Here is a 13,486-nt window from a genome sequence, read left to right as displayed (position 1 = left end):
GCGTTGTCTGATAGAAATATAAGCAAGCCACATAAAAATTTTAAATTTTCTAGCAGCCACATTTAAAAGAGTGAAAAGAGGTAAAATTGATTTTGCAATATAGTTCATTTAACCAAATATCATTCCAACACGTAATCAATATAAAAACTTACTAAAGATATATTTTGCACTATTTTTGTCATACTAAGTCTTTGAAATCTAGAATGTATTTTACACTTACCAGCACATGTCAATCCAGTGTAGCCAAATTTCAAGTGCTCAATAGGCACATGTATGATTCTAGATGTGTTGCCTATTTCTCTAACTAAACAAATCATTCTATCAAAGAGTATTTATTAGACAGCTCTTACACTCTCACAATTGAGTTTGTTGGAATGAGTGTAAGAAAATCAGAAGTGGTAGAGTGCAAACAAAAGAATGGAAGTTTGTTAGAAATAATGATGATGATTTGTATTCAAAATTATAAATACATGTCCCCAATGTACTTTCAAGTTTCCTCTTTGGTAAATGTAGATAACAGTGCCTATAAATTATTTTGTGCAGTACCTGTCATATAGTTGGCAGTCCAAAAAAAAAAAAAAAACAGTGCTTTCCCTAACAATGGGGTAGTTATGAGGTTAACTAGTGGTCTGCAAGCCTAGAAGCAATACAGCTTTAACACCTGAGTCAGTCAAAAAGGATGACTATGCCATTTCTAAAAGGCAAGTAACGAAATTGCATTGGAAGTGTTTATCATAATGAAAATGTTCTCAGTATGCTTGAAATCTAACACTGTAGATGAAAAATAGCAAGAAACTAAAGGCTAGTTCTTGCTGATGAACTATGTGAGGTGACAATATAACATCACAAAGAAAGCCAGAGAATTCAACCAAATCAAAAAACATACAGGTCTGGGTCAGGAAGTCCTGCTGACTAAGTGCAGTTCTTATTATTTATGCTTTCATACAAACATCAAAAATAGCAGCATTGTTTTAGATTTTTAAAATGTCATCCACCATTTTAGGCACAGATAATTTATAGCCTGTATTTATGGATTCTAGTATCTGGCATTCTTAGAGACATAATTTTTGAGATGTGGGGTTTTTTGTTGTTGTTTTTTCATGCTGTCTTGACCCAGTTTGTAAGTGCTGTCTCGACCCAGGGCCTAGTTGAGTCCATGCTGGAGGCTGGTCAGTTCCTCTTTTGAGCAGCCAATTAAGTCAGCACCCTAACCACTTCCATTATCAGGTTCTTACACTCTGGGGCTACTATCCTCCCACCCATGTTGCCCTGGGGCTAGGCACCAGACAACTAGGGACACCCCTGTGCCCTTAAGCCAGTGAAATTATTCAAATTAGCCAGTTTACAGGTAGCCCAAGAAACCTAGCTAACCCCAGTCTACCTGTCATACATAAGCTGCTCCCTAACGCTCCTGTTGTCCTGTCCCCAGTGCAACACCCTGCATGCCCCTGCCTGGCAGCCTTCTTTTGTTTGGAGCTGTAAGTAACAAGGAGTTCTGTCCTTCATCTATCCCAGTGTCAGTGTTTGTGTCCCACATCAAAAAAATCTCTAAATCTTATAAAACAGGATTCTGGCCTGTTTATTATTTTATCCCCAGCCACTTTTTTGGGGCCAATCATGTCCTTTGCTGTCACACAATCTTCAGTGGGGTTCCACCCATGAAAATCTTATGCAGTACGTGTTCAAGTTGTGTCCCACTAGCAGTTTTGCTTTATGCTGCCCAGGGATATTACCAGCCTGGTTCCATTTTTTTTTTGTTAATTTTTTGACTTAAGGGCTTTCAGGCCACACAGGCGGTATAAATTCAAACACCCAAATCCACAGGCTATGGATCAATGGAATACTTAAAAAAAAAATGAAGACCTCAGATCAGGGCAGGCAGTGTCTTGTCTTCCTCCTATGCCAGTAGTCATATTTTTTCCAGTTCACTTGGATGACAGCTCTTCTAGAATCTTTGCTTTATGCAGAACCTTTAGTTTAAAACTTCTTATCCTTTAAGGTCCAAGCCCTTCTCTCATTTCCCCATGTAACCATTGAAACCAAAGCCCTTGGTTGCTGATACTTGTAATAACAAACTCAACACTCCTCTGCCCTTCCCTACCCCATGGTGGCCTCAGAGTCAGGTTCTTTTAATAGCTACTCTAGTTTTTATTCCCTCTTTCCTTTTGGCCCATGAGATTTTCTTTTTAACTTTTTTGCAAACTCAACTAAACATTTAAAAGGTATATCTATTTTATTTCATCCAGCATTTATAGGTGTTTCAGAGCAAGGAATGAGGGTATCTAATCAAACACATTTCTGGAAATCGATTTACATTGTTTTTTAAATTTAAAAGTCCATATGAAGTGGATGATTTAAAATATGGATTATTTTCAAGTGTAATTTATGAAATCTAGACGAATACCTGGTACTTAGCAAGAACTGAAAACAAATTTAAGGGTGAGTAAATTGAGTCATTACAAATAGGAACTTATAACAGACCTTGGCACATAGTGAACACTCAGTAGGTGTTAACTATTTTCATTATTAAGAGTTATTATTGCTTATATTAATGGAAATCATTCAAGTATATGATGTCTTTTTTTCCCCTATAGCCAGAAATGGCACATCTCAAACTTGCTATTGATATGTTCTAAAATGTATGCTTTCTGGTTAGGAGTGATATTCAAAAGTATCAACCATGCCATTAGATGTTTACGTGATTCATACATTTTTGACAACCCATTCAATATATGGAGAGAGTAAACAATAAATTAAGGTATTTTTTGTTCTTTTTTTTTTTTTTTTTCAGGAGAGTTATCAATAGAAATTACACATGAGAGAGGTCTTTTGCTCTTGGGATTGATCTCCAATCAAGATTAGATAGCCAACAGTGTTATTGTTTTCTTCATTTATTTGTCAAATAAGTCCTGGCTTATTTATTTTTCCCAGGATAAGTGATAAAAATAAATTTGTAATAATACTAATTTTAAAAAAAAGATTAGATAGCCAAATTGAATAAACTCAGTTTCACCATAGAATAAGCTTTATTTTCTTTTAATTCAAAAGTTTCACCTAATCTAAATGATTTTTGAGTTGCAAAATATGATAGATCTTTACTTATAAAAACAGATAAGACTACAATATGCTCCATTTTATCCAAAATAATATACATGATGTTTGTCGTGGGCATTGATCCTGGCAGGCTAGCAAACACACAAAGTAAAGTCTGGAAAGATATGCCCCTATTATCAATTTCATCAATTCTTGTTAGGTTACAGTCAGTAAAGTACACTTGAATGCATGAAGTAATTCAACAAAAATCATTTTTTAAAAGGAGAGATAAAATATACCATTTTTTAAAGACATAGAAAAAGAAAAATAGAAGCAATCACTCTACCTCCAGGTTAGACAACAAATACACCATTTAATTACATCAGTGGCAGAAGAATTAAAGGTCTGAGTATAATGTATTTCAGTTGAACTTAAAAGATAAATCTTTCATAGCGATCGGCAGAGCTAATATGAAAACTACAATGCCTTGCTATTAATTATCCAGTGGAGTAAATCATAGACTGAAGTTCAAGGAATTAAATTTTATTTCTAAATTTGTCACCATAATGCTTTGTGACCTTGATAAAGCCACTTAACCTTTCTTTGCTTCAGCTTCCTCATCCATAAAAAGAGGAAGAAGATGTACCTTTTGAGAGCATAAATTCAGCTTATGGTTGATTGGGAAGTAGTTTAAATATATTGCTACATTAACTCTGTTAAAAATGTTATGCCAGGTATAAAAATGCTACTAAAACTATTACATGCTTGTAGCAATTGCCTCATTCTTTTTGCTGTTTTGCAAGTCAGTTTTCCTTTCTTACTTCCTCACACTTCTTGCTGACTCTCACAATTAGTTGGGAAAATTTGTTCTAATAGAACATTTTCACAATCCACTCTTTTACCATTACTTGATTCTATGACCTAGCCCTAAAAATTAAGTGGCTTTTCAGCTGGTCTGACTCATTTCCAAACTTTTTGATGGAAATATGGTTGTTACTTTGTTTTGAATCTTTCTTTCTAAAATTATAGAATTTTAACGTTTTTCTTTTTGCCAGAAGGGGAAATAAGCATTAAACAGAAAAAAGCGACTATCACGTGATTTAATCAAAACTTATAAAAAAAATCTATATGGTGCATCTTTTTTCTTAGATGTAACAAATCTAAAAATACGTACCATTTACATAGTATCTTTTAAGAAGAGCCAAGGTAGACTAACTTATTTTGGAATTACTAGGTGTGTTATGGACCCCCTCTAAACATAACAGTTTCCCCATATCCACATGCCCACAAATAATCCGGTAAAGGGCTAAGGTTAGAGTTATAGTTGGGGTGTGAGTCAGAATAGTGCAAGGAATCCTAGGACATGGCAATTTATAGCAATACAAACTTGAATATTTTCACCTTTTTATTTAGCAATATTGAAGTACAGAAATTTGTTATACAATCCAAAAAAGAATTTTATGAATAGCAAACCACATTTTATAATCTTTAAGAAATCCTAAAGTTTAGAAGTAATGGACATCTGCTGTTTATGTTTCCTAAAATATTTTCCATTTCTCTCAGCACCTCCAATTTCCTTTGGGGTACCACTCCTCTTCTCTTCTCACTCTGTTTGGTTGGGGATAGGCCCATGACTCAAACTAGACTAAACTATAGCTAGTAAATTTGAAAATATACATACTCTGAACAAGCAAATCCACTCCTAGGTTAAAGTCCTACAGAAATACCAGCTTATATGTTCAAGAAAATATTTGCATGTCTGTGTGCGTGTGTGTGTATAAGATGGTGTTGGGGCCAAGAAAGTGACACCCCAAAGTGAAGGCCTCAGAAGCAGCCTCAAAAGTAAAGTTCTCCTCTCATCTTCTGTTCTCCTGTCTCTCTCAGCCTCGTTCTCCCGAGACAAGACATAGAAACTAGAATTCTTCTTCCCTAAGGTGTGTCGTAGATAGACTCTAATCTTCCCTCCCATCTCTCTGTCTTGGAGCTGGCCATAAAGAAATTTTCTGACCTATCTTGTCATAAGGCCCCCATTTCAAAAAGACTCCTGCCCCATACCCAAGAGGAAGGAATGCTGCACAGAGAGGCCAAGAAAAATCTGAACAAACAGGCCTTGCTGGGTTTCCACACCCAGTCTGTTAGCACAAGATTACACTTTTCTTGTCCAATCACATTTCCACACAGCTATGCCTGCATCATAGAACCTAAGCATAAAAATAGATGGCTTTCCTTACATCTTTGGGTCTTCATTCTGAAGGCTCCCATGTCATATAAAACTATGATATAATAAAATTTGTTATGCCTTTTCTTCATATTAATCTATATTTTTCAGTTGACTTTTTCCAGACAACCTTCAGGGGGTTGAAGGGAGAGTCTTCCCTTGGCCCCTACATGTTAAATAATTACTCCAGCAAAAAATCAAAATGAGCCCAAATGTCTATCAACAAACTGTGAGATTTTCATATAATGGAATACTATAGCATAAGAATAATCAATAAATTGCAGATAAATAGAAAAACACAGATACCTATTTAAAACAAAATGCAGAGTTGAAGAAGCCAGACACAATAGAATTAACAACATGTGGGTCCAAATTTATGTTTCAAAAACAGGCAAAATTTAGCTATATTGCTTAGGCATGCACCATTAGCTAGTACAACTTTTTAAAAAGGCAAAAAAAAAAAAATACCATAAGGCACATATGTACCACAGGGCGGTACATAACCAGTGGTAGGGTGGAAAGGGTATATAGTCAGAAGGGCACTGTGCTGTTCTGTGTCTTCACCTAGGTGGGTCCTTTTGATAACATGCTAAGTAGCTGCATGTTTACACTTTGTAAACTTTGTTATATTCCACTACTAAATTAAAAGAAGCAAGTAAATTAATATGGGCTAAATTGCATATTTCTTAGCCAAATAAAAAACTATACCTAAAGAAGTGAATGCTACATACCAGAAAAAATAGAAAAGAATTGTGTAATAGCATGCTACACAGTTTTTTACAGGGCCTTTTACATGTAACATTTTAAACAATGATTTTAATCAAAACAAAGGTATCTACCATTAGAAAAAAAACTATGAATTTTGTCAAAAAAGAGAAGCTAATAAGGTGGAATACAGAATTAAGAATAAAACATATTTTGATGAACTGGGATGACATGTTAAAAACTACCATGAAGCATCTTTATAGGAAAATTCAGCCCTATATTTGTATCTAAAAGTTTAACCACAGGTAGGCAATTTGACTTACCAATTAATATAAGGAAGTAGAAGTCATTTGACTTGAAGCTCAATATAAATTGACAATATAACACAGGAAATGAGAAGGTTGATGAAATACTCAGTAGTAGTAATAAAAGTGAAGTGTGAGATCTGGATGGAGGAAATTACTTCTCCACTATATTCTCTACTTTTAATGGTCAAGAGTATTAAGTTTGCCAATGATAAACATAATCTAAAAGCAATTGATTTAAACTGGAGTGTGTCAATGATATTCAAATAATTCATTCAAGAATGCACATCTGTTGAGTGACTACCACAGGTAGATTCTTACTGCATTTGGGAACCCCAAACTGAAAATGACATTGCTGCTTTTAGTTTCTTCTACATGTAAATAGCTGGGAAGTTGTCACTTTGTTGCTACAGCAAGAAAAAACTGAAAAAAATGAAAACTAAAAACTTTTCTTGACAACTGAGGTTTCAGGGCAAACTACAACACCAAAATTCCTAGAACAGGCGAATCCAGAGAGTCACAGTTGAGATTGCTTACCTAGAGCAGAAACCACTGGGGTTATAAACTCCACCAGCAATCATCAGAACCAGAATCAGATATGACACTAATATTGAAATTATCAGACAGGAAAATTAAAATAACTATTTTTAAATATATTAAGTGCTTTAGCAGAAAAAAATAGATAACATGATAGAACAGATGAGTACTATAAGCAGAAAGATTGAACTTCTAAAAACGAATTAAAAGGAAATGCTAGAAATTAACAGCACTATAACAGAAATGAAGAATGTCTTTGATGCACCCATGAGTACACTGGATACAGTCAAGGAAAGAATCAGTTAGATTGAAAACAGGTCAATAGAAACTTCACCAACAGAAATGCAAAGAGAAAAAAGAATGATAAAAACATAATAGAACAACCAAGAACTGTGGGATAATTTCAAAAGGCATTACACACACACACACACACACACACACACACAACTGGAATACCAGAAGAAGAAAGAAAGAAAAGAGCAGAAAAAAATAACTGACATAATAATGAAGAAGGAATTTCTAAAATTAATGACAGACACCAAACCAGAAATCCAGAAATCTCAGAAAACACCAAGCAGAATCAATATCAAAATCATTATACCTAGGCATACCATATTCAAAGTACAGAAAAACACAAACAAAAAGAACACAGAGGAAATATTGTATCGATACAGGTAAAAAAATGAAAATCAGAATGACCTTTTCATCAAAAACCATGCAAGCAATAAAAGAAGGGAATGGAATATTGAAAGCGGTGGGGAAAAAATACCAATCTAGAATTCTGTATCCAGCAAAATAATCCTTCAAAAGGGAAAGAGAAAGAAAGGCATTTTCTGGCATACAAAAACGGAAGGAATAATCACCGCTGGACCTTTTTATTGCAAGAAATGTTGAAGTAAGTTTTTCAGACAGAAGGAAAATACATAGGATATAAGTTGGGTCTTCATAAAGAAAAGAAGAGTGCCAGAGAAGGTGTAAACGAGGGTAAAATAAAATCTTTTATTTCTCTTATAGATTGATCTAAATGATATCACTTTGTTTAAAGTGACAATAGCACCAATTCTCTCATATTGGGTGGCTACAGCATTCACTTATTCAAGTGAAATGCATGACAGCAATGTCAGAAGGGATGGGAGGATAGAACTGGGAGTGCTCTGTATTAAGGTACCTGTTCTCCATGCAAAGCAGTATAGTGCTTTTTGAAGGAAGACTGAGATTATTTTAAAATATGTATTGGAATATCGAGGGCTACCACTAAACAAACTATAAAGAGAAGTAAAATTGATATAAAAAGGAGATAAAGTAGAACCACATAAAATGTTCAACTGAAATAAGATGAAAAAGTGAGGAAGAAATGCATAATAAGTATAAGAAGCCAGTCTGAAAAAGCTAAATTCCGTGTGACTTCAATTATATGACATTCTAGAAAAAGCAAAACTGTATGGTAAAAAAACCAAACAAACAGTGGTTTCTAGGTATATGGAAAGGAGGAGGGAGGCTGAATAGGTGAAGCACAGTGTCTTTTTTAGGGCAGTAAAACTACTCTGTTATAATGTAATTACTGATACATGATACTACGTGTTTGTTAGAACCCATAGAACTTTACAGCAGAGAGTGAACCTTAACGTTTGCAAATTGTTAAAGACATCAGTCAGGAGGCTGGAGGATCTCAGGATGAAATACAAAATGTGACAAAACTCTATACTACAAATATATGAGACAACCTCAATGAAGGGATTGAGGGAAAAGGTACCGACTGAAGTAACTGGAAATGAGCGACGTCTGTAAGACTACAGTCAGAAGAAACTGCACATAAGCACTGTAATCTAGTTAGTAAAGTTGTTTCCCTCATGGGTACAGGCTGACAATTATGACCTCACTGTACATGTATATTGAAGGCCAACAATCAAGTAAATGGATGGTAGATGATGGGAACCAGTTTTCTCACTACTGAATTAGGAGGATACTAACAAACGGGGGAAGAAGCTAGAATGATCTATATGGTAATGAATTAGAATTCGACACGTGAGTATTAACTCATTTTTAACTTAATATAGATACAGATGGTTACATATAGAAATATTTATAAATATGTGTATACACATATTGTCTTTCTCTGTCAAATGAAAGGGCTTAGAAGCAACTATGCCTTAGTTGTAGTGACTACTCCCAACACACAGATCTTAGCTTCTAGTATAATTCTAGTATAATTCTTGGGGAAGGAAACATACAAAATGAGTCTGGAGCATCTTGTAGAGCCAGAAAGTAAGGAAGTGCACACACACAAACACACACACACACAATGATGGGGGTATGTTAAAGGGACAAGTGAGCCAAATAAAAGAGCTCCTAAGCTTCTAATGACCAAAGCTGTAAAACTTTGAGCAACAAAATAAATAAGGTAATGTAGATTATAAACTAAAGGATAAAATAAATATCCATGAGTTCATACTGATATAAACAATTGAATAAGTAAATACATGTTGGAAAATAGATATGTGTCCCATGTCGAAAAATAGCAAGTAATTTATGTGAATACTCTGCCCTCCAATAGGTGGAGCATAACTTCTCACTCCTTAAGTGTGGATGGTATACATTAACTTCTTTTCAAAAAGTATGGTATGGAAAATTGGGGGAGAAGAGTAACTTTACAGTGGAGGAATCTGACAAACTCCACCTCAGGTGATCAGGGTCAACATTAGCAATGATGTCATGTTGATAGTATAATATGTTGTAATTTGACCTCTGTGGTCTATCTTCCAAGAACACATAATCCTAGTCTACTCACGAGAAAAACATCAGACAAATCCCCAATATAGGACATTCTACAAAATACCTAGTCAGTACTCCTCAAAATTATAAATGCCATTAAAAGTAAGAAATGTGAGAAACAGTCACAGCCAAGAGAAGCCTAAGGAGACATGACAACTAAATCTTATGTCTTGTTCTGGATGTGATCCTGGAACAGAAAAAGGACATTAGTTAAAATCTAAGGAAATCAAACTATGAACTTTAGTTAATAATAATGTATCAACATTAGATGATTAATTGTAACAAATGCACCATACTAATAATTGAATGTGGGAGTATCTGGGATCTCTACTCTTTTTGTAGTTTTCCTGCAAATCTAAAACTGTTCTAAATATACAGCATGGAATACTACTCTGCCATGAAAAAGAATGAAATACTATCATTTGCAACAACATGGATGAGCTTGGAGAAACTTATGTTGAGTGAAATAAGCCAAGCACAGAGGGATAAATACCACATGTACTCACTCATGTGTGAGAGCTAAGAGAGAAAGAAGGAAGGAAAGAAAGACCACAGTAGTGCATTGGACTTGCAGAGGGAGAGAACATTCCTAGGGCTACAAAATGGAGTGGGGGGGGGAAAGGGGAGGGATAGGGAGGTTGGGGTTAATTGGGTGGGGACACAGGGTACAAATACAATTTGTAGTAATGGGTATGCTGCCAGTATGAAGCTGGCCCTTACATCATGGGCACGAGGTGTGCCAATCAGCTTTGTACCTCATGAATATCCATAATAATAATAAAAATTATTCTACTAAAAATAAAATCATAGGCCTTGACTCTAAGTAGCTCACATTCTTGGGGAAAAATAAACAGGAGTGTCAAAAGTTATGATGCAATGTGGTAAGTGAAGTGTTACAATAAAGATGCTAAAAGTGTTGGGGAAGCATGAAAGACTATTTGCCTCTAAAAGGAGGTAACAGTTTAGCTGTGCCTTGAATAAAGAGTAAGAATCAGCCCTGTGACAAAGTAGGGGGAAAAGCCTTCCAGAAAAAGAACACAGTAAGTACAGGTTCTGAAGGAGGACTTTTAGAGAACAGTAAAACCTTCAGTGTGGCTGGAGCTTAGAAAAATGGTGGAGGTTAGAGATGGATGCTGAGACACCTTAAATTTTTTTTAAGCTAAAAAAAAAAAAATGTTTAAAACACTAAAAGTGCTGGGCAGATTTATTATTCCTTTTACTATGATCTGTTTCCCTGAACCAGTACTTTACTTAATTAGGCACATTCAATAAGGAAAGGATGACCATAAGAGCTCACAATATTGCCTGCACATTTAGCCACTTAGTTTGGCCAGAAATTTTCTTTTCACGTTTACGATTTTTTTCTTTTATCTTTTTGAAGACATTTTAACAAACTCCAAAATATTTGTTTATCGTCAGCTAAGGCAGTTCCACTAAAATGAAATGATATCATGCTTTGCGTAATATTTACATTAAGTACAAGGTGATAATGATGTGCAGAAAACCAAGATACAAAACAGTGATTAATTATCATCCAGGAACTTGCCACCTTTGGTGCTTTATTGAGGGCCATAATTTGGGTTCTAAGAATTGTTCTTTAATTCGGCCACAGTCAAAATAAATGTGCTATAGTGTCACAGCATTTAAAGCAATGTTATGGGTAAATATATGTTCCCAATAGACTTATTAATACCTAAAATGCATTCTAATACATACTATTTGTAATTCTAGGACATGCAGTTCTCTATTCACCCAAAATTTCATATATAGTCAAACTTTTCCTTATAACTTATTTTCCCAAGTCAGTGTTACAAGTAAGCCTACTTAAGATAGAAGTATTCAAGATAGGGCTGGCCCGGTGGCGCACTGCTACAGTGCGCCGCTTGGGAAGCGCGGCGGCGCTCCCGCCGAGGGTTCGGATCCCACATACAGACCGGCTGCTCACTGGCTGAGCGAGGTGCGGGAGCAACACCGAGGGTTGCGATCCCGTAGCCGGTCCCGGTCCGGTACGGGCGCGACACTGAGGGTTGCGATCCGTTGCCGGTCATGAAAAAAGACAAAAAGGAAAAAAAAAAAAAAGAAGTATTCAAGATAATCAGTTGAATGAAAACTTTCACTAACTTCCACTTGGATATCAAGACTTAACTGTTCTTCATATCCGTATAAAGAAAACTAGCTATTTTTGGACAAATGAAGTTTAAGAAAGGATAGTAGCCCTAGAAAGCATTTAGGAGAAAGGAGTGCTGTTCTTGGTTCTATGAAATAGCTTTATATGTGCTGTTTTATCATTTGCAACCCAGTGTATAGCTTCCGTGAGATTGTGTTCCAATTGCCTCAGACTACATAGTGGTTTAGAATCCTAATATTTTTAGAAAGGGAAAACGTGCTTACCAAGGATTAGTTCTATCCTCTGAACAACAAAGATTAGAAGTGCATTCTATGACGGGTCTTCAAAAACTTCTTGGAAAGATTCATAATATCTTTTAATTCCGGTTTTCCACAAACTTTTTCAAGTACCCTCATATTTTATGTTCAGAATAGATCTTGTTCCTTTATATTTTTAAATTTTCCTTTGACTCAATATCTACTGTTTGGAAAAGGTACTTCAGTATAGATTGAGAGCAAAAAATGAATGAGACAAAAAAATTTCAATATTTATTGTATAGAAACCTAAGTCCAAACAAAGAAATTTAAAAATATAAAGGAAAAAAAAATCCACTCTGAATAGAAAATACGAGCGTACTTCAAAAAATTTGTGGAAAACTAGAATTAAAAAATAATGAACCTTTCCATGAACTTTTTGAAGTACCCTCATATTTTTCACTGGCCATTAAAAATAAAGGAAGTAAAGTGATAAAGTGCTGATTTTAATTTTCTGTACAGAAACCTGGTACATACAGCAAAACTGAAAACCAAACTATTATATATCATACACATTTTTACCATAGTTGCATAATACAAGTCAGGACTGAATGTGTTTACTATTCAAGTCTATCATATATTGCAAATGTCAGTTGTTTATGGGATCTAATATTTATTAAAGGTATTACAAAAGAGCACTTTATTTATTTAACTAAATTTTCTATCAGAATACTTGATGTTTATCAAATAAATTCCATTAAGCCAGATGTAATTTTTAAGCCCCAATACATCACAATCTCAATATTTAAAAGAAATTGATTATTATAAGATGTGGGTGACCACCCCAAAACACTTTTCATATATAGGAAAACTATTTTAAGAATCAATGAACACATAAAAATATCTTTAAAATAGTTAATGTCCTTTTTTTGTTTTTCTCTATGTTTCACAAATATGATTGTACAAAAATGTCACCAAGAATCTCTCTCACTAAGAATATGAGAATAATGTCTTCAACTTGCTAATGTTCTGATTTTTCCCCCCCTTTTCTCATGAAACCGCTTTTAGGGAAGTGCACACTATAAGAAAAGGTATGAATAGTGTTTTTTACATTATATAAAAGTTATGCATATTTGATATAATTCCACATTTTGCAAATTGATTTAATAAATGTTAACTTACATCATTAGATCCTTGCAAAAGCACTATGAAATAAGGTGAATTTTATTATCACCATTTCATACATAAGAAAACTAATATTCTGAAGGTTGAGATGATTGAACCGAGGACATATAACTAAGGAGTTGTAGATTCATGATTATAGGCAGGGTACTGAATCTTGTTCTCATGTCCTTCCACCTTAGCAACCAGATATGGGAATGACTCCACGCATTACAGCTCACATAATTATTTGGTGATTGCACTGAATACTTGTACTGAATTAAACTGTTATTTTCAAGTTCATGAGAACACATATGTCAAATTCATAGAGTAATAAATGAATAAAAGAAAAAAGAGACTTTTCTAATTTGGACCAGGAGAGGAAGACAGAGTT

At 34.7% G+C, this 13,486-nt stretch overlaps 1 protein-coding gene across 1 annotated transcript in view; it reads right to left on the bottom strand.

Annotated features, from left to right (window-relative positions):
• IL1RAPL1 (interleukin 1 receptor accessory protein-like 1) overlaps nt 1–13,486 on the bottom strand; it is a 628,540-nt gene that overhangs the window by 515,504 nt on the left and 99,550 nt on the right. The gene's annotated exons all lie outside the window — the stretch shown is intronic.

Source organism: Galeopterus variegatus, unplaced genomic scaffold (genome assembly GCF_000696425.1).
Source record: "Galeopterus variegatus unplaced genomic scaffold, G_variegatus-3.0.2 Scaffold264, whole genome shotgun sequence".
Lineage (NCBI taxonomy): Eukaryota > Metazoa > Chordata > Mammalia > Dermoptera > Cynocephalidae > Galeopterus > Galeopterus variegatus.
This window is presented reverse-complemented; position numbering and strand designations above follow the sequence as displayed.